Source organism: Marmota monax, unplaced genomic scaffold (assembly GCF_021218885.2).
Source record: "Marmota monax isolate L192 unplaced genomic scaffold, Marmota_monax_Labrador192_F-V1.1 WCK01_AAM20220418_F8-fsc00083, whole genome shotgun sequence".
Classification (NCBI taxonomy): domain Eukaryota; kingdom Metazoa; phylum Chordata; class Mammalia; order Rodentia; family Sciuridae; genus Marmota; species Marmota monax.
Window position 1 is genome coordinate 298,277 of NW_026692848.1, and position 25,982 is coordinate 324,258.

The 25,982-nt window shown below is 51.5% G+C and overlaps 1 long non-coding RNA gene across 1 annotated transcript; it reads left to right on the top strand.

The window, feature by feature from the left end:
• Nucleotides 1-10,958: 10,958 nt before the first annotated feature.
• On the top strand, nt 10,959-25,009 carry LOC124095940 (uncharacterized). The gene is made up of 2 exons (XR_006852715.1): nt 10,959-11,230; nt 24,450-25,009. It is a non-coding gene; the product is annotated as an uncharacterized LOC124095940 (long non-coding RNA).
• Nucleotides 25,010-25,982: the final 973 nt, after the last annotated feature.

Below are 25,982 nucleotides of genomic sequence, written 5' to 3' on the forward strand. Positions count from 1 at the left end.
TGTATGACACCTGGGCTGAGAGTCATCGGGCCAGTCTCCCTTGCTTGTGAGTTGGCCTGAGAAGGCTGTGTACAGGGCCTGAAGGCCAAGTTTCATTTAGCCTAGGGGTTTGCAGGACATCAGGCAGTTCTGTGGGGGAATTCCCTCAAAATCAAAGGTGCTCAGGATATCCTGGGTCCAGGAGCACCTGCTGGGTATGGCAGCCAGCTACGTACCAGCTGGTTTTCCTCAAGGACACTCTGGCCTATCCACTGCAGAGCCTGGCCTCTACATATTCTTCAACTTCCAGCCCCAAGTTTGACCTTGCATGGTCATAGACTTTGATCCCAGCACATGAACACCAGGAGATGGAGAGCTGAGCTTCCCTAACTGTGAGGGGGTCACTGAGCTGGGTGATGTGGTGGGGGGGCCCTTCAGCTGGGGCCTGGTCAGCACACCTTCCTCTCCTTGTTCTCCTCCTGCTCCTCCTTCTTTTTTAAGGACTTCCATGTGCTAAGTACACAGAGACACTTTCTTGACAAAGAGAAAAAGCACGAAGAAGAAAGCATGCCTGCTCTTCGTGGAAATAACCCTGGTCAGGTTTCGTGTGCCGAGCACACCACACCAGCAGCCAGCCACCGGAGGAATGAAGCCCACTGCCCACTGCTGTCAGATCCCTGGGATGTACCACCCTCTGTCCCTGCCTCCGTCCCTTCTCTACCTCCTGGTTTCTCCCATACTTCCTGGAACTTCAGGAACCTCCTGAGATCTCCTGTACCTCCTGCTGTCTCAGGTAGCTCTCCTGCTCTTGTATTGCCTGCTATCCCTAATACCTCCTGATGTCTGCAGTACCTCCTGAGATCTCCTGTACCTCCTGCTGTCTTCCATTCCTCCTGCTGTCTCAGGTACCTCCTGGTATCTCCCATTCTTCCTGGTATCTCAGGTACTTTCTTGCGTCTCCTGTTCCTCCTGTGTCTCAGGTACCTCTTCTGATGTCCCTGTTCCTCCTGACATGTCTCCAGTACCTCCTGATGTCTCCTAAACCTCCAGACATCTCCAATATCTTTTGGTGTCTCCAGTACCTCTTGATGTCACCAGTACCTCCTGACATGTCTCCAGTACCTCCTGGTGTCACCAGTACCTTATGACATGTCTCCAGCACCTCCTGATGTCACCAGTACCTCATGACATGTCTCCAGTACCTCCTGACATGTCTTCAGTACCTCTTGATGTCACCAGTACCTCATGACATGTCTCCAGTACCTCCTGATGTCACCAGTACCTCCTGACATGTCTCCAGTACCTCCTGATGTCTCCAGTACCTCATGACATGTCTCCAGTACCTCTTGATGTCACCAGTACCTCACGACATGTCTCCAGTACCTCCTGGTGTCTCCAATACCTCCTGACATGTCTCCAGTACCTCCTGACATGTCTCCAGTACCTCCTGATGTCTCCAGTACCTCCTGACATGTCTCCAGTACCTCATGACATGTCTCCAGTACCTCCTGGTGTCACCAGTACCTTATGACATGTCTCCAGTACCTCATGATGTCACCAGTACCTCATGACATGTCTCCAGTACCTCCTGGTGTCTCCAGTACCTCCTGACATGTCTCCAGTACCTCCTGGTGTCTCCAATACCTCCTGACATGTCTCCAGTACCTCCTGGTGTCACCAGTACCTTATGACATATCTCCAGTACCTCCTGATGTCACCAGTACCTCCTGACATGTCTCCAGTACCTCCTGGTGTCACCAGTACCTCCTGACATGTCTCCAGTACCTCCTGATGTCACCAGTACCTTATGACATGTCTCCAGTACCTCCTGGTGTCTCCAGTACCTCATGACATGTCTCCAGTACCTCCTGATGTCACCAGCACCTCCTGGTGTCTTTTGTACCTTCTGATGTCAACAGTACCTCATGACACGTTTCCAGTACCTCCTGGTATCTTCTGTGCCTCCTGATGTCTCCAATACCTTCTGGTGTCTTTTGTACCTCCTGACATGTCTCTAGTACCTCCTGAAGTCTCCAGTACCTCTTGGTGACTTTGTCATCTCTTGATGTCTCCTACTCTGAAGCTCTGCCTCATGTGCTTACTGCCTACTGGGTAGCTCTGCTGGGACCTCTGCACTAAAGTCATCCAAAATCAAACTTCTGCCTTCCACATGCCCACACCTGCTTTTCCTGGATCTTCCTCTTCTATGACAGTTAGGTGTGCCTCTTGCACAGACACCCCCTTTCAGTAAAGGCCTTATCTACAGAAAGTGAGTGGGACCCCACTTCTGGCCATTTTGTCTCTTAAATCATCACAAAGTTCTCTTGATGCCTCCATCTTGCATCCTCTGCTTCTGCCAGAGAAGGGTGGCTCTTCTCAGATGCACGTCAGATCACACTGCAAAGGTTCTTCAAGCTTCTTATGACCTTCGAATGACCCAGAACATGAGACCCAATTCTGTAAGCATATGCCTCCTGCCCATGGGTCTCCTGTTCCCCTCAGCCACAGCTCTCCTGTGCCTGGCTCCGCCCCATGACCTTCACACTCGCCTTTCTCCACTTGGAGGGACTGCTTCCCTCCAATGTCACTGCCCAGGGAAACCTCCGACCCACACCAAGAGCATCCTGACATTCAGTGGTCCTGCCCTCTTTTCTCTGCGGCCACTGGAGTGTGTCTGTGCTGGCACTCTCTCTACCACGCGAGGAAGCAGCTGAGATGGGGTGTGGCCGTGCTCACTGCTGTATCACCCTTGATGAAAACATGGGTCTCTGGGTTCTGCTGAGGGGGTCTTGAGGCCTTCCTGGTCTTCTCAGAGGGAAAATCGCTCTGCTCTGTGATGTCTGGACACATTGAGAAACGAGCACAGGAATCAATTGGAGATGAACTAGGGGGTATCCCAGGCTGGTCAGACCCGAGTGAACAGATGAAATGGGTTGACAGGCAGCTGGCCACAATGCGCAGGACTCAGGGGCTTAAGTCAGGGGGTGGCCAAGGGCAGAGACCTCTCTAAGCTCATCAAACACAGTTTCTGTGGGAGCAAGGGGCCCTGGAGACAAGAGACCCTTTCTCTCGCTGCTTCCCAGAGCCATTGGAGGCCAGGGCTGACTGAGCACCATTGGTCTCTGGGGGATACGGTCCAAGGAGAGGGAAGGAATGATTCCAGACCAGGCTGGGGGTGAATAGCAACAGGAGCACAGACCTGGCCAGGGACCACCAAGCAGCCTGGACTCACACAGAGGAGGCACAGCATTGCTGCCAGCACTGGGCAGGCGAGGTTCGCCCTGAACTGCTGAGGATGTTGAGAACTGCACTTGGGAAGTCATGGGAAACGAGGCCATTCCTGGGAGGAGGAGGAAGAAATGGGCAAACAGCAGGTCACGGGTGGACTGCTGTCTCCAGCTCTAGTTGTGATCAGACCTCATGGCCTTTCCCCTCCTATTTATCACGAGTCCTCGTGTCCCATCTCCCCCCTCTGCTGTGGTGGGTCCCCGTGTCCCGTCTCCTCCCATCTGTGGTGGGTCCCCGTGTCCCGTCTCCTCCCATCTGTGGTGGGTCCTTGTGGCCTGTCTCTTCCATGTGCTGATGGGTCCTTAGGGTCTCGCTCCCCATCTTGGGAGAAGGGCAGAGAAGGTGGAGGCAGATGGTGGGGATGTGCATGCTCAGGATAGCAGTTTGGTGCATAGGCTTTGCCTTCTCTCTCAGGACGTCTCCTGCCTGCTATCCTGGTCAGGCACCCTGAGATCCCGGTGTGGGGCCACCTTCCTCCCTGAGAGCCAGGAAATGCCACCAGGCAGCAGAATGGCAGTGCTGGCCTGCTCAGGGGCAGGGGCATGCTGATGTCCCTGTGCGGGGGCAGGGGAGGCCATCATGGGTGGTTCTGCTTCTTGGCTGGCTCTGTAGGTGTGAGGAGATGAGTTTCCCTGATGCCTGCCTTTGTGGGCAGCAGAACCGTAGCCCTGTTTCAGCCTGTGTCCACTCCCTCAACAGAGGGTGGCTGTAATGTCAAAGGTAGTCTGCGAAGCCTCAGCCAGCAGCAGTGTCCTCTGGTCTCACTCACTTTCAAACTTCTCTCAGAGAATATGGCCTCATGGCCCCAACAAGCTGAAGGGAACTTCTAAGTTCAAGGGCACTTAGAGTATAAAGAGAAAGCCCCCGAGATGTTACCTGCTGTCCCATCGGCCCAGCCCCTGCCGCACCGTCTGAGCCTCCCTCCCTCCTGCTGCAGCGGGCTTGGGGCTGTGTGGGGCTGTGCAGGGCCACCTTGCTCCACCTGGCCCAAGGTTGCTCTGTTTTGAAACTAAGAATCGTGGGTGCTGCCTCTGGTCTGATGGGTTGTTTGCAGATAGTTTTCATCCAGTTCAGCTGTCTGGGTGTAGAACTGTGAGGGACAGGGCAGGCAGTGCGGGCCACCAGTCCCCAACTTGTGGACTGGGAGGGGAAGGGGAGGAACCTGGGTCCCTGACATCAGGATTTGGCTGGTGCTTCCCGTGACATCTGCTGGTGCACTACCTGGCGCCCTGGTTCTGCCCACCACTCTTCAAGTGCCTGGCTGTGGGCTTGGGAGGCGTGCACTCTTCCCTGGTGACACACCAGGAACTGACTTGGAGTTTATGGCAGTGGGATTAGTAAACACTGAGGCATAAACACAGGATGTGGGCGGCTTTCCCAGCCCTCTGACCAGTCTTCACAGGGAGCAGCTGGAACTCAGCCAGCGCCAGGCAGGATGGGGCGTGTGTGCATTATGCACCCTTGAAAGAGTAAGCATGCATGTTTGTGCGTGCACGCATGCATCTCCGTGTGCATACGTGCATGTGTGTGTGCTGACAAAGTCCTGGGTGAGTTTGTTGGGGGGATCACTGATACTACCCCAAAGGGCCTGCCGGGCATCACTGGGCCTGGGACAGCTGGTGAGAGGTGGCATGGGAGACTGTGTGCCTTCCCTTCCCCCTGGCCATGTTCCTGTGTCGCCCGCCTTCCCAAGAGGCTGCCTGGAGGGCCCTCAGAGCCTAAGCAGGAGGGAGGCGCCGACTGTCTGCCCGGGCGGCTGGGACACGCACGTCCTTGGACGGCATGCGTGTGTGGATCGCTGGTGTGTGCTTGCGTATGTGCGTGTATTCTGCACGTGTGGTGCCTGTGCTCACCCGTGTGCTGTGTGTGAATGCCTTCCTCCAGGGCGTGGCATTGTGCAGGGCTGGCTCCTGCTGCTTCGGGCCTTGGGCGCCTCTGCTGGTCAGCTGCAGCTCAGGGGCTCCAGGCAGCAGAGGCCTCCCTGTCCACCACCTTCTGTCAGGTGGGCTTCAGCTGCTTCCTTACTGCTGGTTCCTCGCCCCCCACAGAAGCTCGGAGCCACAGTGGCGTGGTATGAAGAAGTCAGCCGAGGCCACCCTGGGGGTGGGGGGGTTCAGCCCGCGGGCGGTGCAGTGTGTCTGCGGTCTGCCTGACGGCTCCCTCCGGGGCTGGCAGCCTTGCTGGGGCCCCACACAGGTGTTTTTGTGCCTTGGGGAAGGAGAGCTTGCAATTGGAGCACTTGAGATGCCACGGGACAGCCGACAGCCGTGTTGCTGGGTGTGAAGAACAGAGGCCAAGACCAGAACCTGCAAACGTTTGATTAAATATTGGTCCAGAGTTGGCGCGAGAGGCAGTGACTACAGGACATGGTGCCTGGGGTCAGTCGCCACAGAGGATCTGGGAAGACGGCAGGACCTTCAGGAAGCAGGGCTCTACTGCTGACCGCTGCGCAGCCTTGGCCACTCCTAAATGCTTGGGCCTCAGTGTTGTCACCTATAACTGAGGATGACAATAGCTTCAAAGGGTGTCATGAGGATCACCATGAACCATGAGCTGTATTTAAAGTGCTCAACGCGGTGTCTAGAGCACATGCTCCCCGGGATCTGAGACCACCATCGTCCACTCTGATGGCTGTCACTTGTCAGGCTGTGCCGCGACCTGCATGACCAGCGAGGGTGATGGGGATGGAGAAGGAGCACACAGACATTCAGAGGAAGCGCGATCCATGGGGAGCAGAGGTCTGACTGAGAATGGCGAGGCAGAGCCGGCTCTACCCATTTATTATATCACCCAGAGATCAGACTCTTAAAGCTCAAGAATCAAGGAATGGGACGGAATAAAATCAAAAGTCTTCTTCTCAGCAAAGGAAACCATCAATAAAGTGAAGAGACAGTCTACAGATAGGGAGAAAATATTTACTATCTGCACCTCAGAGCATTTATCTCCAGGATATATAAAGAACTCAAAAAACTTAACACACACACACACACACACACACAAATAACCCAATCAATATGTGGATACAAGAATTGAACAGACACTTCACAGAAGAAATACAATCGATCAACAAATATATGAAAAAATGTTCAACATTTCTATCAATTAGAGAAATGCAAACCAAAACTACTGTAAGATTTCATCTCACTCCAGTCAAAATAGCAATCATCAAGAATCCAAGCTACAGTAAAGGGGTTGGCAAGGATGTGGGAAAAAAGGTACACGCTTACATTGCTCGTGAGTGTTCAAATTGGCACAATCATTATGGAAAGCACTATGGAGATTCCTCAGAAAACGTGGAATGGAAACACCATTTGACCCAGTGTCCCACTCCTTGGTTTATACCCAAAGGACTTAAAATCAGCATACCACAGTGAGGCAGGCATATCAATGTTTATAGCAGTTCAATTCACAATAGCTAGACTATGGAACCAACATAGATGCCCTTCAACAGATGAATGAAATAAGGAAAATGTGATTATATATATATATATAAATGGATATATATATATAATAGATATATATATATATATATATATATATATATATATATATATATATATATAATGGATTATTACTCAGCCTTAAAGAAGAATAAAATCATGGCATTTGCTGGTAAGTGGTTGGAGCTGAAGAATACCATGCTAAGTGAAATTAGCCAAACCCCCCAAACCAAAGGCTGAATGTTTTCTCTAATATGAATGCTGCACAGCCTTAGCCATTTACAATGGGAGGGTGTGGGCTAGGGAAGAATAGAGGTACTTTGAAATAGGTAGAGGAGAGTGAAGGGAAGAGAGGGGGCACGGGAGTAGAAAGGATAGTAGAATAAATAGGACATTATTACCCAATGTCCATATGTGATTACCTGACTGGTGGGATACTGCATCAGGTACAACCAGAAGAATGAGAAGCTATATTCCCTCTATGTATGGTGTGTTAAAGTGCCATGTATAACTAACTACAACAGATAACATAAAAGGTTATTTGTGAGAAAGTTTCTGCGAAGCAGGCAGGCTTGAAGGTCACAGCATGGACGAGACATTGTGGTCATCTTGCTGTGCTCAGAAGCCTCCATCCCTAGGAGCCAGTGTCTGCAGTCAGAGCTGGTATCTCTGGGCGTTTGCACTTTTGCACAGTGGGAATCTCAGCACAAGTGTACCACAGCCATGAGGCCATCAGATGCCACGATCCACATCACTGCCTCCCACAGGGCTCCGTGTGCCAAGCACGGGCACGACCATTGCCCACTTGGAACTGTTAGTGGGCTGCTCTGAGCCCAGGCCAGGCCCCATGTGCCTGAGCCCACCAGATCCAACAGTGCCCCAGTGCTCCAGCCCGTGGCTGAGATGAGCACAGAGGAGTGGAGGGCCACCTTCTCTTTCCTGGCTTTGGGAGGCCGCTCAGCACGCTGGGTGCTGTGACGGGGAACAAGAGCTGCAGCCAGGACCCAGGTCGCTTTGTGCAGCGCACCCTCAGCTTGCACCTCGGGGCCAAGCGGCTGCGCTCCCAGGGCTGCCTGGGCCTGGGTCCTCCCACTAGACGGCCTCTTCCCCAGGCAGAGGGAGGGCCAGGCACATGGCTCTGCTCAGCCCCCGCACGTGGCAGCTCCACACACAGAAGGTGCTCAAGAGCGTCTCCAGCTGATGCTCTGTCCCCAGAGCTCGCCCAGGGGGCTCTTCTGGGCAGGCAGGTGGGGAGGTGTCAGGGAGGGGCAGAGTGGGCACTGTGGGACTCTAGTGTCCCTTTGCCTCTGCACCCAGGTGACCACTGGTGCAGACATTGCCTTAGAGCTGCTGCAGGCCCAGGAGGGATTCCTGCAGGCTGCTTGGGCCACAGCCACTCACCACGATGCTGCCCCCCGACCCCAAGCTTGGCCGCTGCTCCTGCCTGGGGAAGGCGATTCCACTCTTCACTGCCGCACCCTGGGAACTGGCCCTGCCTCTGCTTTCCTCTCTGGTTTGAGTCTGTGTTGCTTTCACCTGGACTGCCTCCTCCTTCTCCTACAGCGCAGTCCCTGCTCCAAGCCTGTGTGACCGTGGCACACTTTCAGATGCCACCTTGGGAGCTGGTCTTTGCAGGAACCAGGAGAGCCTGGGCAGGCCCTGGAGCACAGCCTTGCTGACGGCTGGCCCCACAGCAGGCTAACGAAGACAGGCAAGCAGGGACAGCAAGGCCAGCAGCCCTGTGCCCACTCCTGGACAGGCTGTCACCAGGCCAAGGTGTCTGAGAGCTCCAGGGCCTGCTGCAGAAGCCACAGCCTCCCAAAGGAGCTACCTTGCTTGGTCACCCTGGGAGGGCTCTGACGGCTCAGCTGCGATGGCCATGGCCTTTCAGCCTGTGCCCTGTTGCTGGAAGGGCCACCAACAAAATGTCCCCTGGCTTGGTCCTGTGGCCAGCAAATCCCTGTTGAAATACAGAAATCATTTTGGAGGAAAAACACTCAGACCTGCCCCTTGCCAAGGGTGTCTTGGACAACTTTCCCAGCTCCGAGGGCAGGAATGGGGGCCAGAGAGGACAGTCCTGGCCCTGCCCAAGCCTGTGCCTATACGGCCTGCTCCCCCGCTCCCCAAGGCTGAGACTTCCATGTCCCCCAGGAGCCTGGAGCAGTTCCTCTGGGCCTGTAAACACTGTGCGTGGAAGTCGGCTCCAACTGTCAGGACACAGGCACCTCGTTCTCTTCAAATGTGGACTATCTGGATTCCCACTCTGCCTTCGAGATGGGAACGGTCACAGACTGGGAGTTGTTGTGGAAGCACAATAGTTTTCTTGTTGGTCTGGAGCTGCAGGGAGCTGGGATGGACAGGCGAGGGCTAGAGGAAGGCTGTGCTCCCCTTGGGGAGCCTCCTGAATGTTCAGCTGTGGAACCGAGACACCTCCAGCCGGTTGATCCTCAGCTGCCAGTGGAGCCTAGTGGAGCTGGACTGGAGTTCCTGGGACAGACCCCATGTAAAGAGGAAGCAAACTGCGGGGGGCCTCTTCCCTGAGTTCTCTGATTACACACAGTACCACGCGATGGACACATTGTATACACAAATGAAGACATTTTCATTTTCATTTTAACGTTTTCTCTGACAAAGTACAAGTAAAAGTGTCCATGCTTTCCAAGTGTTCCAGGAAACTGGGGCTTCTTGGAGAATCATGGCAAATGTCCACCCTTCTGCAGGCAAGAGGCTTCCGCAGACACATGAGCTTCCTGCCAGGGCTGGGCTGCCCACTCCAGGATGAACAAGGGATCCGCACCAGTGCTCAGGGCGGGGCACCGGCTGAGTCTTGGGTGGCGGGTGTTCCCGGGTACCGCTTGACCCATGGTTACCTGTCGACCCCTGACCACCCTGTTCAGGAGCCAAGGAGACCCCAGGCACAGTCGGATGGCCCCTGACTAGATATGTGGTCTGGAGGGGGGGCTTTTCACCTGAACATGTGCTCTTTTGCCCACAAGGTGCACACATCCATTGCCACAGCCACGAGGGGCACTGTCCTTGCGGCCTCCTGCAACCCAGCCCACAGGACATGTCCACATGCTCCCCACCAAAGCTCCAGGTGCTTGGCCCCAAACTTGTGCTGACTGCTGCCCTCATTTGTGTAGCTGGTCAAGTGCTGTGCAGACCAGTGGAATCTGGGTCCTTACGGGAAGCAAATGGGCTTCTTCTGGAAGACTGGGGTCCAGTGACCAGGATGTGGCTGCCCATGTGCTGTGGGCTGGACCACTGTTGGAAGCCTGAGATTGCTGCCTCTGGTGAGGCTCATTTTGTAACAGCCTCATCTTTACCTGACCACACAGGACAGGCCTGATGTCCAAACAAGACCACACACACGGGTCCTAGGGTTAGGACAGCAGCAAGGGTTGGGGAACCCCCATTCTCCCGGTAACCCGGGCCGTGGGTCCCCCAGAAAGGAACCCAGGCCTGCTGCACCTTGACTCTGCCCTGCAGAAGTGTAAGATGACAAACTCGCAGTGCTCCTGTGGCACTGGGGAGGGGGCTTGTTCCACAGCCTCACCGTACCTGGCAGAGCATGGAGGCCGGCAAGGCCAGGGGAGGGTTCCGTACCTCTGTCCTCTGTGCTGGCCCAGCTCCATCCAAGTGGCCTTCTCCCCAAGGTTAGGGCCACTCCAGCACAGATGGGGCCTCTGGTAGGGCTGGGGCAGAATTGGCTCCAGGGGGCGTGAGGGACTAGGACCTCGGAGGCCATGCTAGAAGAAGGATCTCTGTGAGCTGCCTCCAACTGAGGCTGGCAGGATGCTCCCATTCCAGGGTTGAGCCCACAGGCACATACACCTGCTTGTGAGGCGCAAAGGGGGATGCGGGCAGGCTGGACCCTGGGGGAGGCCTGCGGAGCTCCTAAAGAGGCCTGTATGTCATTTACCACCCAGCCAATGGGCTCTGGGAAACAAATGCACACACTGATGATCAATCACCTCCCGATCAATTAGGAGCCCGGATGGAGGAGGGCAGGGTGCGGGCGGCAAGGACTGCCACAGGCCTGGCCGCCGGCTGCCTAATTAAGGGCAGGTGAAGGCATGCTGCGTGCGCTGGGCAAGTTGCCATTACTGAGGTCTCTGTGCTTGAGGGAGAGAATGTCCAGACTCAAATTAATGAGCAACCAGTCTTGGAGGAACCCTGCCCACCCCCTCTTCCCATTCCAGGCATTAACCTCTGACCACAGAGGACTGCTGGGGGTGTCCAATCCCAGCCCTTAGCAAGGCCGTGCAGGGCCTGGGCTCCCGCGCCTGCTGCCTCTGGCTATAGCTGGCCCTGGCCACTCACTGCTGCCGTGGAACAGGGTTCTCCTGGTGTGCCAGGACGTGAAGGCACCAGAGGTCTGCCCCAGAGGGGGCAGGTGAGCCCCCGTGTGGACACAGGCCCCTGTGGTCTGCCACCCTGCAGAGCTTGAGGTCATAGCCTCCTGCAGCTCCCTGCAGAGACCAGAGGCCGTCCAGTGCAGGAGGCTGCAACTGTTTCACCAGGTGGGGACAGGGGAAGGTGTGAGGACAGTGGAGGCCGGGGGCATGGTGAGTGGGCGGCCACAGGAGGTGCTTGGGTCCCGGCCTGTGGTTGCTGGCTCGGTGGCTCCTGGTACCAGGGGGGCTCAGAGCAGAGGCACCCGCCCTGGAACAGAGGCACTTGGGCTTTAGCACCAGGGCTTAACCTCGGGGAGAGTCAGGAGGGAGGGGCCTCCTGAGCTGCGCCAGGCGTGTTGGTGGGTCCACCCTTGGGCTGGGTGGGGTTCCTGTGGGTGGACCAGCAAGACGAGGCTGCGATGTGAGGGCCCAGCTGGTCCCAGAAGAGAGTACTGTGAGAGGTTCAGGCCTGCAGCCCTGGGGCTCTGGCATGGGTCTGAGAGCTTGTGGGAAAGGCCATGTTCTCAAGAACACGTTGGCCACAGGAGACGGAGCACCTGGTCTCCCAGCTCCTAGTCCCGACCTACACTACAAACACGTCACCTTACGTGGCCAAGGACCTGGCTATGTGATTGAGCCGAGGACCTTGAGTTGGGGTCTCCTGGACTACTGGTGGCCCTCCTCGTCCTCCCCCCCCAGGCACTGACCAGGTGGGTCCTGGGAGGGTGGGAGCAGTGAAAGACAAGGATAAAGGAAGGCCCTCATGCATTTTTTTAAAAAAAATTTTATTCTAATTTGTTATATATAACAGCAGAATGTATTAGGATTCATATTACATATGTAGAACACAATTTCCATCTCTCTGCTTGTATACAAAGTACATTCACACCACTTGTGTCTCTTTCATACATGTGCTTAGGGTAGTGAATGTCCATCTATTCCACCATCTTTATTTTACCCCCTTGACCCCTCCCCCTTCTTCCCCTTTGTCCTACCTACAGTTTGTCTATTCTTCCCATGCTCCCCTTCCCAACCCCACTAAGAATCAGGCTCCTTATATCAGAGAAAACTTTTGGCATTTGGTGTTTTGGGGATTGGCTAACTTCACTTAGCATTATCTTCTCCAACTCCATCCATTTATCTGCAAATGCCATGATTTTATTCTCTTTCATTGCTGAGTAATATTCCACTGTGTATATATGCTACATTTTCTTTATCCATTCATCCACTGAAGGGCATCTAGGTTGGTTTCACAGTTTAGCTATTGTGAATTGTACTGCAATAAACATTGATGTGGCTGTGTCCCTGTAGTATGCTGTTTTTAAGTCCTTTGGGTATGGACTGAGGAGAGGGATAGCTGGGTCAAATGGTGGTTCCATTCCCAATTTTCCAAGGAATCTCCTCCATACTGCTGTCCATATTGGCTACACCAATTTGTAGTCCCACCAGCAGTGTATGAGTGTGCCTTCTCACCCACATCCTCGCCAATACTTATTGTTGTTTGTCTTTATAATAGCTTCCATTCTGACTGGAGATGATATCTTAGAGTGGTTTTGATTTGCATTTCTCTAATTGCTAGAGATGATGAACATTTTTCATATATTTGTTGATTGAGAAGTGTCTGTTCAGGTCCTTGGCCCACTTGTTGATTGGGTTATTTTTTTAATTTAATTTTATTTTTTTTGTGTGCTTAGCTGTTTGAGTTCTTTATAAGCCCTAGAGATTAGTGCCCTATCTGATGTGTGAAGGGTAAAAATTTGCTCCCAAGATGTAGGCTCTCTATTCACCTCACAGATTGTTTCTTTTGCTTAGAACAAACTTTTTGGTTTGAGTCCATCCCATTTATTGATTCTTGATTTTAATTCTTGTGCTATAGGAGTCTTATTAAGGACATTGGGGCCTAATCCCACATGATAGAGATTAGGACCTACTTTTTCTTCTATTAGACGCAGGGTCTCTGGTTGTATTCCTAGGTCCTTGATCCATTTTGAGTTGAATTTTGTGCATGGTGAGAGATAGGGGTTTAATTTCATTTTGTTGAAGAGGCTATCTTTTCTCCAATGCATGTTTTTGTCTAATATAAGATAATTGTAGTTTTTGGGGTTAGTCTCTGTGTCCTCTATTCTGTACCCTTGGTCTTCCAGTCTGCTTTGGTGCCAATACCATGCTGTTTTAGTTACTATTGCTCTGTAGTATAGTTTAAGGTCTGGTATAGTGATGTAACCTACTTCACTCTTCCTGCTAAGGATTGCTTTAGATATTCTGGGTCTCTGGTTTTTTCCAGATGAATTTCATGATTGCTTTTTCTATTTCTATGAGGAATGTCATTGGGATTTTGATCAGAATAGCATTAAATGTGCATAGTGCTTTTGGAAGTATGGTCTTTTGATTATATTAATTCTGCCTATCCAAGAACAAGGGAGATCTTTCCATTTTCTAAGGTCTTCTTTGATTTCTTTCTTTAGGGTTCTGTAGTTTTCATTATATAGATCTTTCACCTCTTTCATTAAGTTGATTCCCAAGTATTTTTTTTTTTTGAGGCTATGGTAAATGGGGTAGTTTTCCTCATGTCCCTTTCTGAGGATTTGTCACTGATATACAGAAATGCATTCGATTAATGGGTGTTGATTTTATATCCTGCTACATTGCTGAATTCATTTACTAGTTCTAGAAGTTTTCTGATGGAACTTTTTGGGTCTTCTAGGTATAGAATCATATCATCAGCAAATAGTGCTAATTTGAGTTCTTCTTTTCCTATGTGTATCCCTTTAATTTCTTTAGTCTAATTGCTCTGGCCAGTGTTTCAAGAACTGTGTTAAATAGAAGTGGTGAAAGAGGGCATCCCTGTCTTGTTCCAGTTTGTAGAGGGAAGGCCTTCAATTTTTCTCCATTTAGAATGATGTTGGCCTGGGGCTTACCATAAATAGCCTTTATGATGCTGAGATATGTTCCTGTTATCCCTAATTTTTCTAGTGTTTTGAACATGAAGGGTGCTGTGTTTTCATATGATTCTTATCTTTAAGTCTATTGATGTGATGAATTACATTTATTGATTTCTGTATGTTGCACCAACCTTGTATCCCTGGGACAAATCCCACTTGATTGTGGTGCACTATCTTTTTGATACATTTTAAATTTGCCAGAATTTTATTGAGAATTTTTGCATCTAAAGTTCATTAGAGATATTGGTCTGAAGTTTTTTTTGTTGATGTGTTCTTGCCTGGTTTTGGAATCAGGGAGATATTGGCTTCATAGAATGAGTTTGGAAGTGCTGCCTCTTTTTCTATTTTTTGAACTAAATTGAAGCTTATTGGTATTAGTTCTTCTTTAAAGATCTTGTAGAACTCAGCTGTGTATTCATCTGGTCCTGGGCTTTTCTTGGTTGGTAGGCTTTTAGTGGCATCTTCTATTTTGTCACTTGAAATTGATCTGTTTAAATTGTGTATATCATCCTGATTCAGTTTGAGCAAATAATATGACTCTAGAATACCCTCAATATTTTCTATTTTATTAGAGTACAAATTTTCAAAATAATTTCTAATATCTTCTGTATTTCTGTAGTGTCTGTTGTGTTATTTCCTTTTCATCACATAGGTTAGTAATTTGGGTTTTCTCTCTCCTTCTCTTTGTTAGCATGGCTAAGGATTTATCAATTTTATTTGTGTTTTCAAAGAACCAATCTTTTTTTGTTGAGTTGTTAATGGACTTTATTTTACTTATTTATATATGGTGCTGAGAATCGAACCCAGTGCCTCACACATGCCAGGCAAATGCTCTACTACTGAGCCACAACCCCAGCCCAAGAACCAACTTTTTGTTTTGTCAATTGTTTCAATTTTATTGATTTCAGCTCTGATTTTAATTATTTCCTGTCTTCTACTGCTTTTGGTGCTGATTTGTTCTTTTTTTTCTCCTAGGGATTTGAGATGTAATGTTAGATCATTTATTTGTTGACTTTTCTTCTTTTAAGGAATGAACTTTGTGCAATGAACTTTCCTCTTAGTACTGCCTTCATAGTGTCCCAGAGATTTCTATACATTGTATCTGGGTTCTCATTCACCTCTAGAAATTTTTTAATCTCCTCCTTGATGTCTTTTGAAACCCCTTGTTCATTCAGTAGCATATTATTTAGTCTCTGGGTAATGGAGTAGCTTCTATTTTTTATTTTATTATTGATTTTTAATTTCATTCTAGTATCATCTGATAGAATGCAAGGTAGTATCTCTACTTTTTATATTTGCTAAGAGTTGCTTTGTGGCATGATATATATGGTCTATTTTAGATAAGGATCCATGTGCTGCTGAGAAGAAAGTGTATTCATTCATTGAAGGATGAAATATTCTATGTATGTCAGTTAAGTCTAAGTTATTGATTGTATTATTGAGTTCTATAGTTTCTTTGTTCAGGTTTTGTTTGAATGATCAATCCAGTGGTGAAAGAGGTGTGTTAAAGTCACCCAGAATTATTGTGTTGTGGTCTATTTGACTCTTGAACTTGAGAAGAGTTCGTTTGATGAACATAGACACTCCATTGTTTGGGACACATAAATTTATTATCGTTATGTCTTGTTGATGAATGGTTCCCTTAAGCAGTATGAAATATCCTTCTTTATACCTTTTGAGTAACTTTGGCTTGAAGTCTTCTTTATTTGATATGAGAATGGAAACCCCTGCTTGCTTCTGCAGCCCATGGGAGTGTTATGATTTTTCCCAACCTTTCACCTTCAGTCTGTGGATATCTTTTCCTATGAGATGAGTCTTTTGGAGGAGCATATTGTTGGGTCTTTTTTAAAAATTTAATATGCCAGTCTATGCCTTTTGATTGGTGAGTTTAGGCCATTAACATTCAGGGTTATTACTGAGACATGATTTGTGTTCCCAGCCTTTTTTGTTTGTTTTGGTATTTAACTTGACTTGGTTTCTCCTTTCATTAGTTTTTCCTTTAGTAGTTTTTATTTTTTATTTTATTATTTATTATCCCTCCCTCTGCTGATTTTCATTATTGTTCTTAATTTCCTCCTTAAGGAATATTTTCCAAGGATGTTCTGTAGTGCAGGCTTTTGAGTTGTAAGTTCTTTTAACTTTTATTATCATGGAAGGTTTTTATTTCATCATCAAATAAAAGCTTAATGGTGCTGGATACAAGATTCTTGGTTGGCATCCATTTTCTTTCAGAGCTTGGTATGTGTTATTCCAGGATTATCTAGCTTTCAGGGTCTGGGTTGGAAATCTGCACATAATCTAATAGTTTTCCTTCTGTATGTAATCTGAATCCTTTCTCTTGTGGCTTTTAATATTCTCTCCTTATTCTGTATGTTAGACATTTCGTTATAATGTGCCTTGATGTGGATCTGTTGTGATTTTGTACATTTGGTGTTCTGTAAACCTCTTGTATTTGGCTTTGAAATTCATTTTTCATGTCTGGAAAGTTTTCTGGTATTATTTCATTGAATAGACTGCTCATTCCTTTGGTTTGGAACACTATTCCTTCCTCTATTGCAGTGTGCTGAGAGCCAGAGCCGAGTCCAAATGACGCATGGCATTTTTGCCAGAAGGAGTGGTTGAGAGGTGACGCCAGCGAGCCATTGAGATGATGATGGTTATGTTAAGCTGTGTATATTAGACCCCTGCTGTCCGCCTCGGCCTGCTACTTTGGAGTTCTCCTGGGGATTCCCGGAGAGTTTCCATTGGTTGGGGAAGTGCCGAAGGAGGGATTTCTGGTTGGTGGTTCGTGGGTGTTCGGGAGAGTTCCAGGGGAGCGTGCGTGGAGTGTGCTGGTGGAGTTCAGAAATAAAGTTTGTTCCTGCTTCAGTGGCTCGTGATTTGTGCTCAGCCAGACTGCGGCAGCAGTGACTCTTAAATTTGGTATTTTTATATTATCCCATATTTCTTGAATGTTCTGCTCATGGTTTCTTATAATTTTCACTGTGTGATCTACATTCTTTTCAAGATTATATCTTTTGTCTTCCTGTCTGAGGTCCTATTTTCCAAGTGGTCCAATCTATTGGTAATGCTTTCAATTTGGCTTATTGTTTCTTTTTTTAATATTTATTTTTTTTAGTTATAGGTGGACAAAATATCTTTATTTTATTTTTATGTGGTGCTGAGGATTGAACCTAGTTCCTCACAGATGGTAGGTGAGCACTCTACCTCTGAGCCACAACCCCAGCCCGGTTTATTGTTTCTTTTATTTCAAGGATTTCTGTTGTTTTTTCAAGACCCTCTGTCTTCCTACTGAAGTGACCTCTTCCTTCCTGTATTTGTTTATGTAGCTCTTTGTCAAAACGATCTTTTGCTGCCTGCATTTGCTCTCTTGTGTCACCCTTTAACTCATTAAACATTTTAATCATGTGACCCCTTCTCTGTCATTTATTCTGCTGTGTTGGCCATGAATTCTAATAATGTGCATCTTGATTTGTTTGGGGCACTTTCTTTTCATAGGGTGGTGTCTTCCCTTCTAGCACTGTGGATCTGAGGCATTGCCATTTTTACCCTAGAGGCTTATTATGCCCCTGTTGGGATCCAATACCTCGCCTTTGGGGAAAAGAACAATGTTATCCGATCCCAATATAAACAGTATACACCCTGAAAACAAATGGTTGCTATTAGGATGTTTATAGTTTTGTCACAATGTACAGAAATGGTAAATTCAATTATTATCTACAATATACTCAGTAGGTTTGTAAAAGTGTTTACAGATTCTGATGGTGGACAAAGAACAGGGGTGAGGAGTAGGATGATAGCTGAGGAGGTAGGAGGTGAGGATAGAGAGTTGTTATACCTTGGGAAGTGTGAAAGAGAAATCTAAAGAGGAAGGTCAGTAGCAGGAGAAGGGAGAAGAAGTAATTTGGGGTAGACAAGTAAGTGGGAAGACAGTAGAGTACATAAAACAAACACACATATATATTGAGAAAAATTAAAAATGCTAAAATAGTAGAAATTGGTGGGTTAAAAGAAAAAAATATATATATATACATATACAACACAGCTGTAATATCCTATTCAGATGTCCCCAAATCCTACTTCATACAAAATACTTGATTCTACATATGTTGGGGATGGGAGGGAGGGGGATGGGGGGGACTCTTGAAGGAAGAAACAGGATTGTTTTGATTGGAAATTTATATCTTTTCTGCTTCTCTTCTCATCCAATAGGTGGGGTCGTCTCTTGTTAGCTGGTATCTCCACCCTCAGGTGGCGATGGTAACCAGGGTGTCACTGTGCTGGGATAGCGGATCCTGGGGAGAGGGGAGGATTAGAAACTGAGTTCCTGGCCGGCCAGAGTTTCAACCAGTGTGTTGCCCCCACTGAAGAGGGTGACGAAGGTGGCTTAAGATGGAGGCGCCTGCGTTCAGGTCGTGTGACGGGGCTGAGTGATGGCATTGGAGGATGAGTTTAGAGATGAGCTCTTGCAGTGGGTGGCTGTCCGCTGACTTCAGAGCCTGTGTGAAGTTCCCAGGTGCAGGCAGGCCGCTGCGCGCAGTATCTCCATGGCTGCAGAGTCCCAAGATGGCAGCCCCCGGGGAGCTCCATGTAGGTAGATGGGGGTCCACTGGGAGTGGCAGCTGGAGTTCCTGCATGTGGAAAGCTGCCACATGTCCTGTTGGGAATGGTGTTGGTGATTTCTGCTCAGGTGCCTGGCCGAGAGTTCAGCGCGGGTGTTGATGGTGCCCGCTGGGGTACCTGATCAACTACTCGCCTGGGCTAGTAGTTGGGAGACCTACTCTGATGCTGAGGTCTGGCACCCTGGACAGACATGGTGGCCATGATTCCCACGTGTGAGCAGGAATGTCGCTCGCAGGGAAGCAGTATTCTCACAACTTGAGTTCAGGGCGTGGAGCAACACAAAATGCTGCCTCCCTCTGGCCCGCCATCTTGGATCCAGCCCTCATGCATTTTTGACCTGTGAAGTCAGATTTTACTGATCTACCTGATCATTCTACCTGTTGGCCACTACGAGGGACATCTTTCCCCATCGCCTGTGCTGACCCACCTGAGTGGCCAGGCCTGCTGAGAGGGGTGGAGGTGGCACGGAGGTGAGTGGCCTCCCTTACCACCTTCCTCCTCCCTACTTAGCTGTGTCCTGCCCTGGAGCCAAGCTGCCTGTCCTTCACCCACCCAGGAGACTCTCGCTTTGCGGCATCACCCCAGAAGTCCCCACCTCAGCCACCAGCCTGCATCACATAGCCTGGAGAGCGCAGGGGAGGGGCCCAGCAAGCCAGCCTTGGGGTTCTCTACTCTGCACTTATTCCAGCCACAGCTGAAGGCCGTGGAGGTGGAGCCAGCCCCTGCCCATCCCACTGGATCTGTGGCCTTCCGTGCTGCTCAGCACAGCCAAGAGCAGGCTGGGGGCAGCTCCCTATGCACACCCTCCTGGCATCTTTTCCAAGGATGTAGCCTCCTGGCTCACACGCACTGGCGACTGCCCACTGCGCTAGGGCTGCCCATGGGAACATGGCGCAGTAGGTGGGGTTCTGAGTTAAACACCCAAGGCCATAGCTATTGGGGTTCAGTTAGCACTGGCTTTGCGGGGCCTGAGAGTGACCTGTCATTCCTGGGGTGTAAGATTCCATCACAACCATATAATCATCTGGCTACAAAGGGAGGGGAGGGAGGAGTCGCCGGGGCAGCTCTGGGATCCCTGCCCTGTGGAGGTGCCAGGGCTGGAGGGACCCTGAGCCCTCCTGTCCTCAGCACGCTGAGGACACTCTGGGTACTCTTCACTCTGCATACTGCAGTAGAGCCCAAAGCTAAACGCAGCAGCACGTTGGTGCACGTGGCTTCTGTGTAACTAGCGCCAAGTCCCGTGTGCTCCCCTGCTGCCGATAGCAGCTGCTGTGAGATTATTTTGGGTGGGGAAGCCTCCTGGCAGGTGCTGAAATACCCAGCCACTGCTGCAGGCAGGCCCACCCTGCCTTTCCCACTACCCTACCTGCCTTCTCCCTTCCCTACACATGGGATTTGGGAGATGATGCCAGAGGACACTCTGGGGTCTCCAACACCTTGCCAGATGTGACTTCAACAGCAGCCACCCACTCTGCACACGCATCAGGAAGGGAGGGACCTGAAGACAGAGGAGAAGTCCTTCTGGCCAAAGCCATCAGCTCAAAGTAAGTCGAGGCTTCACTGGCTTGAGGCGAGTGCGTCTGCAGACTCTGTGTCAGTGCTGGCCCGAGGCCAGCGAGTCCCTGTCTGCAGTGCTCGGGGTGAGCGAGGTCTGTCTGTACTGAGCAGGACAGGCTCAGGCCTTAGGGCGGCTGCAGGGCACCTGCCTTCACCTGAGGCTTCCTCCAATTTTTGTTTGTTTGTTTAACTCTTTGGAGGATCAGTTTTGTTCTAAGATTCGTGACTTATCGGCACCACCTCTGCTGTTCTGGAGTGTGGCAGGAAGGACAGGGAAGAACAGGGCACGGGTGGCCAGGAGAGTGCAGCCTGATGTCTCTCTCGGGGGGAAGAGGCCCCTGGGCCCAGGCAGCTGCTGAGTCTATGCCCTTGATGTCCTGCTGTGAGGCGGGTCCAGGGGCTCAGTCCTCTTAGCTGTCCACTTGCCTTAGAGCTGCTTTGTCTCCAAGTCCAGGGCCTTTCAGCCTCTGGCCGAGGGCCATGTTTCTGGCTGGCCTGCAGCAACAGGGCTGCAGGGAGAGTCGCTGTGTGCAGCTGGTAGGCCCTGCCTCCTGCCCTGTGTCCTGAGGGGTGCAGGCTCCGGGCCCAGCTGGGGGGACCCGACAGAGGGAGTGTTCTGAGCATGTACCTGGGAGGACCTGCTGCTCCGCCTCCCGCTGCGACTGCTCATCCCAGAGCTGGGTGGGTGGGCACGGGGACTTCGTGGGGGCTGTGCTGCAGGGGTCCCCACATGCAGACTGCAGGGAGGAGGGGCAGACAGTCCGCCCTTGTGCTGCCCTTTGCCCTGACTGCTTGGCCTCCTCAGGCCGCTGGTGCTCAGTGGGCAGGAAGGGGAAGGTGCCAGCGGCAGGCTCTGGGCACTGGTCTTTGGGAAGCGAGGGAAAGTGGCAGGCTCTGCAGGGCGAGGGGGAGGCCCGGACTCTGCACAGACTGTCTGAGGAAACTGGGGAAGTTCTGCTCCACCCGGGCGGGACTCGCATGTCCACCTCTGCCCCTGAGAGGAGATGGTGGGCCAGTTTCACCTCCCCAGAGCTGCCCTGCCGGATGTCCCCCAGGACCTGATAATGGCACAGAGGGCCTCCTCCTGGGAAGAGCTGGACCCCGCCCCTGTCATCACCTGGCTCTGCCGCCAGCTCTGAGCAGCAGCTGCACCAACTGAGGTTATGGCGTAAAGACAAGCCCCAAATCAAGACTACCAGCGTCCAAAGACCCAAACCAGCACCACCAGAGCCCCCCAGGAGCTGGCTCTGCGCCACCACCACGAGCCCCCGCACCTGATGGAGAGGCACCAGCCGCAGCCAGGCCTCACGGGGCAGGTGTTTGAGATTCCCTCCAGATGGCTCCTCCTCAGGCCAGAGGACAGATGGCCCCACCGCGCCTGGGCGCCACCTGTAGGAGTGGCCTCACTTTCTGGCCTCCAGGACCTCTTCCCCGTTAATAAGAAAGGAGGCCAGAAGATTTCACTTCAGTGGGTCATGGAGACTGATAACTCACTGTTAAGAGATTCAGATTTGCAGGATCCTTCAACGGCCTTTTCATTCCAACTCTGAAAGTTCCAATGACTCCTTGACCTCTAAAGCCCTGGTCCTGTCTACACTCAAGGGATCCAGTTCCTTTCTCTGTCACCTTGGGAGAGTGGGGTGGGAAGGATGGCAGTCCTGTGCTCACATGATGCTGTGCTCCCTAGACACTGCAGAACCTCCTCTGGTTTGGGTCTGAGGTGTCCCCAGGGCTCCCGGTCAGGCGGGCGTGTTCAGAGGTGAAGAGACCTGATTACGAGAGCTGCAGGGGATGGGCCCCTCCTGGGTGTGGACGGACTGGCACTGGGGCAGTGGGTGGCTGGAGGGGCGGGTCACGAGGCTCCTGCCCTGGAAGGGTGCACCCTCCCGGGCCTGCCCTTTCTCCTCTGTTCCTGGGCACCCGCACATGGCAGTGCGCTCCACCTGCCCTCCCTCTGCCACCATGTTCTGCTTCCCTTTGGGCCCAGAGCAGTGAGCCGCTGACCACAGACTGAGCCTCTGCCGCGGGGGCCAGAACAGACCCGCCCTCCTCTGGGTCCTTGTGGCTGTACTTTGCTCACAGAGGGCCGAGTGACACAAGCAGGTTGTGAACACCTGTGGGGCTGAGAGGAGGCAGCTGTCGTCACTTCCCCCCAAGTCTCCCCAGATTTCTTGTCAGAAAACGCGGATCCCAGAAGGCAGTGCACTAATCTATTCCCAGCCGAGGACAAAGCCTGCCAGGCACGAGTCCTGTGGCCAGCATGGACGTTCTTCCCACAGAGGGAGACCTGGAGGCCTTCTCAGAGGCCCCCGCCCCTCCAGGGCTGCCATGAGTTCCTGGGGTGGGCAGTTGATTGACAGGCATCGACTTGCCCATCTGCAAGATGCAAGGCCAAGGAGGTTCAGTGTGTGGAGAGGGCTGCGTTCTCACGTGGTGGAAGGTCAGCCGCAGGCCCTCAGCCCTTTCCTTTTTCCTCTTCTGTGGTCCTAGGGACGGAGCCTGGTCCCTGAGGGTGCCCGGTGAGTGCTCTACCACTGAGCTACATCCCAGGCCCTTGTTATTTTGCTTTGAGTCAGGGTCTCGCTAAGTGGCTCAGGCTCAAGTGTGTTACTTCAGTGCTGGGGCAGGAGCAGGGGGAAGGCTCACGGTTCAGATCAAGGCACTGGGGAGTTAGCTGTCCTCATTTCCGTTTTGCAGATGAGGAAACAGGCTCAGGGGGGTTGAGACTTTCTGCTGAGATCCTCTTCTAACATCCTAGTTTCCAGTCCTCACTTGCCCACGCAGTGTACCTGGGTCAGACTCACACACATGTTGCGTTACCCACCTTCTAGGTACCTGTTTAAGGCATGGTTGCAACAGACACAGACATTCAGACAGGCTGATTAAACTTACTTAGGCATCTAGTCCCCATTGAACGCATCAATACAGTCTCTGCTTCCCCAAATATCTGCGGCCCACCTTTAAACACTCACCAGGGGATTTTTCTAGAGCACCCAGTCAGATGGGTGTTTTGCTCATCTTGAATTTGACTTTAGTCTGACTCCTGTGTAAGGAAAGGACAAATGGTCTGCCAAGATTGGGTTGAACACACAGACATCACACCCAAGAGCACAGGGAACCCACATGTGTTGGCTACACAGCAGACTGGGTGAAGCCGAAGGTAGCATTAGTGGACTGGAAGGTTTCCCTGAGGAAATTGCTCAGGAGGCACCACTGAGAATGGAGAAGACCAAAAGTAGAAGACAGCTTTGGAAGTCCCGAATGCCCCCAGAAACCAACTGGAACCTGAGGGGGAGAGTAGGAGGCGTGCAGGAGAGCCAACAGGGAGCTCTCTCCCAGCCAGGACCACCATTTCCTGCTCAAGCCCACAAGGGCTTCCTGACACCCTGACTCAGCATTTGAGGAAGGGGATCTCCAGAGTCTGTGGGGAAGAAGAAAGGGAAGGAAAAGGAATGGGTGTTGACGGAATGCTACTGTGTCACACATTGTCCCATAGCTGCCCATGGGGTCCATTTGCTCTGAGGCTGAAACCTTTGCTCCCATTTGTCACGGGGCAGAGATTCTTTGTATCTCATTGGTTTGTGTCCCTCTGGTGCTTAGCATGAGGACATGCACTCAGCAGGTGCTCAATAAGGACTATTGAATGAACACCAGCTCTGAGCTCAGTGTGAGGACCAAGCTGGAATAAGGTAGGTATTTAGAGTCATTTGACCTGGAGCCCGTGCTGATTCCCATGACTAAGCCGTGTCTGCAAGCTTTGATGGTGTGGATCTTGAACGTTTTCAGTAGGTCTTGTGTTGAGGACTCGGTTCCCAATGTAGCAGCTCAGATGTGGAGCCTTTGGGAGGTGATTGGGTCATGAGCCCCATGGCCTCATATGTACATTGATCTGTTTATTATGGGTTGGAGGTGAAGTCAGAGATGCCAGGAGGTGAACATCAGCCAGGAAGCGCTGCAGGCAGTGAGCAGAGCCAGTCCACACTGTGGCCTTGCAGGGTCGTGTGGTAGGGCGGCCCGAGCCCTTTGGAGCCCACACTGTGTTGCTGTGTCTTCCAGATACTGAGCTCAGACACAGGGTTCGGTGTTGGCCCTCCTGGGTTCTGGTCTGGCCTTGGACCGTTCCTCTTGGCTGTACTCCTCTTCCTTCCCTTTGGAGTGGGAATTTTTGCCTGTGTCATCGTATCTTAGGAGTCTGTAACTTGTTTTTTGGTTTTGTTTTACAGGGGCTCACAGCTAAGGGTTCACCTTGAGCCTCAGCAGAGACTTTGGACTTGAGTGTCGGAGCGGTCCTATGACTGTTGGCGACGGGAGGGCTGGGAGTGGATGAACACAGTTCGCCTGGTAACGGACATTGCCTTTGGCAGCCGGAGTGAAATATGGTTTGGATCTTAAATGTCCCTCCACAGCTCCTGTGTTAAAATATGGACCCCAATGCAGCAGTGTTTAGATGTGGGCCTTTGCCAGGTGACTGGACATGAAGGCTCTGCCCTCACAAATGGATGGAGGGCTCCTTGGGATTTGTAGGTCCATGGTCTATTGGGTGTGTCTTAGTTGGAAGGAGGAGGTCAGGGGTCCATGCCCTTGAAGGGAACATCTTGTCATTTTGTCCTGGGACCCCTGCTTGTCCCACTCTGCACCCCAGCCTTGAGGGGCACAGCTCTGCCCTTCCAGGAGCCCCACCATGATGTTCTGCATTACCCGAGGTCCCGAGTCACGGGACTGAGAAATCGTGGACTGAATCTTCTGAAACTTTGAGCCAAAATAAATCTTTGTTCCTTTAAAACTATTTTCTAAGCCATTTTGTCACAGTGGCGGGGAGCTGACTGAGGCCACTGCTCGGTTCTCTGTCAGCCACCACAGGACTCAGAGCCCATCCAGTCCACCCAGGAGGCTGAGACTCTGCCCTGCTTACCTGGCCTCGCAAACATTCCCGGCTTCCTCTGCCAGGTGCAGCCGTCTTCATATCCCCTTGCAGACAAAACGAAGTGTCCGTTCTCCGCTGAGGTTGGAAGGTAGTTGGTGGTAACTGGGCGACCTTGCCCCAGCATGAGTTGGGGAGAAACCTGGGTCTCTCGGTGCAGTTGTCTGTGCTCAGCATCGGGGTTCCACCTGAGACCACGTTGGTGACCAGGGTCCCTCTCCAGGAGCAGCCTGTCCCCCACACTAGCACTCTTTGAGCCACTTGCTAGCTCCTGTGGAAAAGGTGTCATCCCCCGGAGTTCCAGACGTGAAGCCACCTCCTCCCATAAGACTCCTTCACTCCATCTGCTGACACGACACGGACTCACCCAACCCTGGACTGTGGCCTGCTTGGAAAGAGGCCACCTTGGCGCAGGCTGCCCACCCTCTTCTTCGACTGCTCAAATCTGGGGTTAATTGTTTGAACAGGGAGTCAGTGACATTGGAGGGCCCTGACCTGGCCTTAGACCTAACCCTAACCCTAACCCTTACAGCTCTTTCCAGCTGTCCTGCCCAGACACACAGAACTCCTCCCACCAGAGCAGGCAGAGAAGTGCCCTCCAGGGCCCTGCTGGGCTCCCTGGACACCACCCTGCAGGTCCTCAGCGAGGCCATCAGCAGGGGTGGGTACGGCAGCAGCCCTGCTTCTCTGCTTTGACCCCCAGACCAGGGCTCCATTCAGGCCCAGAGAGCAGAAAGCAGCGCCTCTCTGGGCTGCTTCTTGGCTCCCCTCTTCAGAGGAGCAGGGCCTCGGCTGCTGGAGTGGAGGCCGGGCCTCTCTCTGGTGTCCGGCCCCT